General features: G+C 35.4%; 1 pseudogene; it reads left to right on the top strand.

Annotated features, from left to right (window-relative positions):
• The first annotated feature begins 3,195 nt into the window (after positions 1-3,195).
• LOC138036740 (uncharacterized) lies at positions 3,196-6,222 on the top strand (annotated as a pseudogene).
• Positions 6,223-7,219: the final 997 nt, after the last annotated feature.

Raw genomic sequence — 7,219 nt, 5'->3', positions numbered from 1 at the left:
AAATAATAGATAGAGAGTTACCGAGTAATTTCCATTTTTTAAAACGTTTTACTGCTTGTTTGTATGCCCGACACTTTCTATGGTATGTGTGGTAATAGGCTTTTAATTCCTTGATCTGTTCTTCTGTCAGTTTGTCTGAAATATGATTCCAGTCAAATATGCTTTTACGTCGGTCTGTCATATATATATCGTTTATATTGAAATCCTTTTGAATATACAATATAATAATCCAGAAATCTGACCACATAATGGTGATTTTTTAATCAAACTTGTATATTTTTTCGGAACGTGTATAACCACAATTCAATGAATGGTGTTTGTAAAACCTACCAAAAGCATCATGTAAAACACTGTGACTATTCAATACATCCATCCAACCAAATATTTTTTCAAACAACCATGTTATACAACCATTTCCTGGTCCTATGAGTCCTATTTCTCCATTGTTTAATTGAAGAATTTTATCAATTGATTTTTTCAGCATTAAAATGTTTTTAATACAGAAACTGATAAACAAGACATGATTTCAATATTTTATCATTCAAATTAGGGTATTTTTCCTTTGTCTCAGTGAAAAAATTTTCGACATATTTTATAGTTTCTTTTATCATATATATTGTATATATTATTTTAATGAATATATTTAATCAAAATATTTAGCTCTTTATTTGGTACATCTTTGTTTATTAGTTTGACTCTAAAATGGCCGTTTTGAATAGTCATATTTGTATTAAAAGTCTGTATTTGTGTAGTTTGACTCGATGTGAAAAAATCGGATAATGACAGGTTAGGCCCATAATAAATTTCAATGTTTAGTGTTTTATAATTAAATTTGAAAGAATTATATAAAATTTGAATTTGTTTGATTATGGACCCACTTGGAAGCAAAACTTTTTTGCTGCCATTTATAGTGAACGTTTTGTCTTGTGCATTAGAGTTGAGATCTCCATGTAAATAATGTGGTGTTTTTAAAATGTCATTTCCATTCATATCAGTTGGTATACCATTTGCATTGTTTCATTAATTATATCATATGCATTTTCATAATCATAAATACTAAAATCAAAATCATTCTTTGTTTCATTTTTTATTCCATAAATCAGAACATATATTGGCAACATATTTGGGCTATTGTTGTCAAAAATACACTGAACGTTTATATATAAACGTCTTGATTGTATTGATTGATTGTATTGATTGTGAAGTACTATCTGGAGACAAGTTCAAGATGCTACGAAAATACTTTTTTTGTTATACTTTTGTCTATATTTATATTCATTTTTTCAAAACTAATCTTAAAAGAATTAAATTCCATACTGTAAAAAGGAGATTTTTGAAAATATATTTCAAGACAAACTGTATAATGATTGCTGAAATTATCTTAAATTATTATAAGATTAAAATCAAAACGACCTTTGAATAGATTTGAACCATCTGGTGTTTTTTGAACTTTCATAGTGAATGCTTTTTTGTTTGTTTTATGTGGCGAGTCATTATAAGTGATTAGACTGGCGTCTTGAATGCCAAAATCAATTGTTAATTCACCATCATCCATTGCATATTTCAACACATTTTCTCTGTTTTCATGTGTGCTTATATGACTCTCAGCTATTCTTCTATCTGTGTATTCTGTATTTCGAGTAGACACTGTTGCAATTCCATCATTAACTTACTTTAAAGTTACTGCATCTTGATTATGTGTAGTGTTTTTGACATTACTTATTTGGAAATTATTCATGTGAAGATTATCAGACATCGATTGACTGCCATCTCTTAAAATCACAGTGTTTGTATCCGACTTACTTGCTAATTGATACTCTCAATATTGTTTATTGACACCATCCTGACTATTTACCGGATTTTTAACACGTTGAATCAACTTATTATTTGCATTCATATTGCCTTGTAATGTTATTTTTTCCGTTTTTTGTTGATAATCGGAGAGTTCTGTTTTATCAGCTTTGAAAACCATCGATTTATCGATGTAAAATTTTGTTGCAGCATCTTTGAGATGAAGAGGATCTTGTAACCCAGTTATTTTTTTGTTACCCATATCAATTGGATTTTGAGCTTCTATTTTACCATCATCAACATAAAGATAAAAATAAAAAGCTTCAAGCTGCAGATGTGTGAGTGCATCAGCAGTCCCATGTCTTCCAGGTCCGACATTTTCGATCCTTCTGTTGTCCATGTTCAGCAAACCTGTCATTTTGTCACTTTCATCCATTTTCAAATAATCTGAAAATTTATTTGTAATATTAGTGTTAATTTGATCAACATATTTTTTGGTACTTGCATCACTATTTCTCAATTTTTTATTTTCGATATCATAATTTCCATCGTCTGTCAATTTGAAACCAACACCTGGTAATCCCCTTTGTTGTTGATTCGTTGCTGATGGGGATGGTAACTGTCCGTACAAATAACTCGTATACAATTGAGTTATATTATATTTTTTCATTAAAGTTTTTTGTTGTGAATTTCCGTGGCTTATCAATATATACATATATGCTCCTCTCATTAGCACTTGGGAAAATCATTAGCACTTGCTAATGAGAAATGCGAGCAGTTCAATCTTATGTCTTTTGGTGTCTTATAATAGCTCTGACTAAGATAAATCACACTGCAATTTTTATGTCTCCCCCGTATAAAATAATCGATTAATGGTTTTTGGTTCTTATCACAGACGAAATCGTTGAATATTACTATTTTCTGACCATCATCTGTTAATTCAGAAACTGGTAGTATTTGATCATTGCTTGCTTCAATAACATCGTAACCAACCTCATCACTTATTGGTTGGAATACATCCATAAGATTCTGGTACTTGGACTGCTCTAAGTTTTTCGCATACAAATATATTTTGTCAAAGTAAAATAAATTGTATATCATGTGCATCAGTGTATTTGTTTTTCCTGATCCTGAAGGACCACAAACCAACATCCGGAAACATCGGTCAGGCATGAAATCATATAACTGTCTAAAGGTTGAGACCACATCGTCTTTAATGTCGTAATTTGGTATTAACATTTATATTATATGGGTATATTATTTCAAAACAACACGGTGTATAACACGGTATTAAAGGTTATTTTTTTATACAATTTCCATTTTTATATAATGTAATAATGGAAAGAACTTGCAAAGAGTAAATCTGAATTAGGAGATAAAATCAATTATGTTCATAATGCAATTATGAAACATAAAATTGGTGAACAGAAAAGCCAGGAGTCATTGGCGAAGGTATTTAAACCAGTGACTAATAAATTAGATGATGTTATTGACAGTAATTTAGATTTGAGGATGCCAAGGAAAAAACGACCACTGAAGAAAGGGGAAGTTCTGAATTACGGTATTGATATTGAGGATGAGGTGCCAGACATGAATCTTGGTGATCTATTTGATCAACCTGTTTTACCATGTTCATGTTCCTTGCGCAACTAGTAATGTGTTATTGCACCTTTTCGAAAATTTCAGGCTGATTTTTCCGGTCTTGCGGCGATCTTTTTGGTATAAATAAAGCTATCCATTTTGTGTAAGACTCAGTACTCACTTTATGTGCATATAGATCGTTAATGGTGTATAGACCTTTTCGGCTTGTACATTTTGTTTTCCCAATACAGATCAGGTGATAATACTCAGGAGGCTTGGTCTTTTGTTTTGTTCATTAAAAAGAGTGCATGCAGGCATATTCATGCTTGTATGCCCTCATTTTAATGAACAAAACAAAAGACCAAACCTCCTGAGTATTATCACATGATCTGTATTGGGAAAACAAAATGTACAAGCTGAAAAGGTCTATTGTTGTGATGTTGGATGCTCGAATGATTCTCGATCTGTTCACAAGGAGCATGGAATAAGTTTCCACCGTCTTCCTACACAAAATTCTCTTGTGCAAAAGTGGTTACCAAAGATACTCGGGTGTGTTCTGATCACTTCAAGCCTGACTGCTTTGAACCTGATCTTAAAGCAGAACTTCTTAGGTTGAAAGCAACATGTACATTGAAGCCGGATGCACTACCAACAATTTTTGTCCATCGGCCAAGAAAGAAGCCTCGACTGTCGTCTGAAAACCGTTTGCATGACAGAGCAAAGCAAGAGGTAAGAGTCTGAATTAATTTTAGCTACATGCAACTCGAAGTACTTTCTTATCTTACATATGGAGGAAACACTCACGCAATTGCTCATTAAGTCACGAAATGTCTGCTTTGGTTTGCAGTATATTGCATCACTCACCACGACACACCATATTTCCCCTACGAATGTTGTGGAACTTAGTACCTCCACTGAATGTAATTCAGCAGCTGTCTCCCACAATTCCCAGGGTGTGCATGCAGAACCTGTAGCTAGTACCACCATTGAATGTTACCCGGAAGTTGGCTGCCTAAATTCCCAGGGCATAGATCATAGTGAGGTTGCATTAGAGAGGCCATTGCAGCAACTTAATGTGGATTCAACGAAAGCAAATAAAACAAGTATACCAATACATAAGCTTACCAGTGATGTTGGGTGTCAAATTAATACACGAGGAGCACAACTTATGATGAAATCAACTGAGTCTCAAACTTACAAGTTTTCATTTGATGTGATCCTGTGTGACCAAAGCACTCAAACTGATGAAGACTTTCACAGAGAGGAAGTGATCTCTTCTGATGAGGTAGACCCTTCCCATGAACAGAAAATCACCCCTGACAATTCACCTCAAAAGGATCCATCTTATGTACCATTGAAAAATGATGAAATGTCAGATCATTCAAACAGTTCACAGTCAAAAACTGAACATTCAAAAAGTGTCGACCCACAAGATGATGTTAAGTTCCTTGTTTTCAAACAAGAATTAGTGAAGCTTTTTAAAAGATGTCCCGAGTGTGGTGCAGGCATAAGAAAAAAATATGAATCTACCCAGGGTTCTCAGTTGCTTGTTACACTTAAGTCCATAAATGGCCACACCTACTTCTGGAACAGCCAGCCAATGATCAAAGGGATGGCTGCTGGAAACCTTTTGATGTCCTCGTCGATTCTTCTAAGTGGGGCCCCTTACACCAAGATAGTTGTGAAAAAACATTTTGTAACATTCAAGACTCATATTTATTTCCAGTAATTGATGAAATTTGGGAGGGAGAACAAAATTCTGTTTTTAATGATTTGAAAGACAAAGAGTTGCGGCTTTCTGGGGATGGTCGCTGTGAGAGCCCAGGGCATAACGCAAAATATGGCACCTACACCATGATCGATCAACATAGTGACAAAATAGTCGACTTCCAAATTGTTCAGGTCAGCGAAGTGACCAGCAGTAATGCCATGGAGAGAGAAGGATTTAAAAGGTGCATGGAAAATATCCAGGGTCAAGGGGCAAAAGTGAAGGTTGTGGCAACTGATCGCCATGTAAGCATAAAGTCAGATATGAAATGCATCTACCCTGATGTGGATCACCAGTTTGATGTGTGGCATTTAGCGAAAAGTGTCACTAAAAAACTAACTGAAAAGGCAAAGAAGACGGACTGTAGTGATCTTTTTCCCTGGATCAAGTCAGTCTCCAACCATCTCTGGTGGTGTGCCGACACATGCAATGGGGACAAGGAACTCTTACGGGAGAAGTGGATATCAATTGTCCACCACACTGCCAACATCCACCAGTGGGACAGTGCAGATTATTATCATGAATGTCCCCACCCACCCATCCCAATAAATGTGGCCAGAACCAAGAGATGGCTAAGGCCAGGTTCACCAGCACATGAGGCATTAAAAGAAGTGGTATTTGACAAAAATCTACTTAAAGACATCCAGCAGTTGACACTCAGCTGTCACACTGGATCTTTTGAGGTGTATCACAGCATCCAGACAAAATACCTCCCCAAGCGGCAGCACTTTTGGTATAAGGGCATGGTTGCTTGAACACAGCTGGCAGCCCTTGACCACAATTCCAACACCAGCAGAGACCATGCTACTGCTTCAAGGGGAGAAAACGAGGGAGAGCTTCGTTTCAAGGTGGTCTTCCCCAAAAGAAGTAAAGAGTGGATTGCAAAACCAATTATGGAGAAGACAACAAGGGATCACATACGCCCAGTGGTGGATGCAATTGTCACAAGGAAGTGTCAAGATGCTGCTGAAAGAAGTGCCACTCTCACAGCACCACATACTCCACGCAACATTGCTTGCACCCCTCGACCAGATAAGGCATATGTTATTGCAAGGGACACATCTAGATTTTCTGATACTTGAATGAATTTGATGTAATGGTTATTGAAGGGCTTTTCGCAATGTGTTCACTCACTCTGGAATTTTTTTTGTACATGTACACCAAACAAAAAATTTTTAGCTTTTTGGTGCTTTGCTCTGGGAAATGTTATTTCCATTTAACTTTCAAAACAAACTGTTGCCAAGTTTAGGTTACTTAAAGCAATGATGTTGGTGTGCTGAACAATATAATAACAGGTTATCTTTCCCAGTCAGCCCTTCAACAATTACTACTTCTATTATCGTTATTAGCAACAGCTCTTTTATACACGCCATCCAATCTATACATTGAAACCAACAGCAAACAGTACATTTTTTTCAATTTTCAAATTAAAATCAGAACAAACCATGCATATTGTGCTTGATCATGGCTATTAATTATAAATATTTCGAAGGTGAATTGAACAACTTGTTGAAAATCCAAAGAAAATAATTAAAATAATTAGGTTAATTTTAGAGATCAGTAATTCAATGTTTTGATGCTTCACACAAATCCTCTCAAATTTCTTTATTTTCCAAACATCAGCTTAAACTATATTATTTAGATGAGAGTGGCTCTAATTTATGAAAGTACTATCTTGTTGACAGTTTTGTGTGTTGATAACTTTCTATACATGTACATGCACAAAATCAGCTTTTGGGTATAAACGAAACACATCATCACCAACTAAGTCATATGTCATATCATATCATATCTCTTTATTTACCCTCGGATTTTTAGAGCAGCTTCCAACCGTGATACACCACAGAGGACAGACCACAACACCGGGAACTACATTCCCTACTCTTTGCAACAAGTGTGCGGGTTCTTTTACGTTCCACAGGATTATTAACATTGAAGGGTTGTGAGACAGGACCTCCGGCTTATCGTCCTTATCCGAGAAGACTAGAGAGTCTAACCATTTGCAGATGTAATTACAAAGGCAGCACTTTCTACTCAGTTATTTAAAGAGGCTGAATGTCGGTTCGGCCAGAGTTGAAC

This window comes from Montipora capricornis, unplaced genomic scaffold, assembly GCF_036669925.1.
Source record: "Montipora capricornis isolate CH-2021 unplaced genomic scaffold, ASM3666992v2 scaffold_498, whole genome shotgun sequence".
Taxonomy (NCBI): domain Eukaryota; kingdom Metazoa; phylum Cnidaria; class Anthozoa; order Scleractinia; family Acroporidae; genus Montipora; species Montipora capricornis.
Note: the sequence above shows the minus strand (reverse complement) of the source record. Positions and strands in the feature narration are given on the sequence as shown.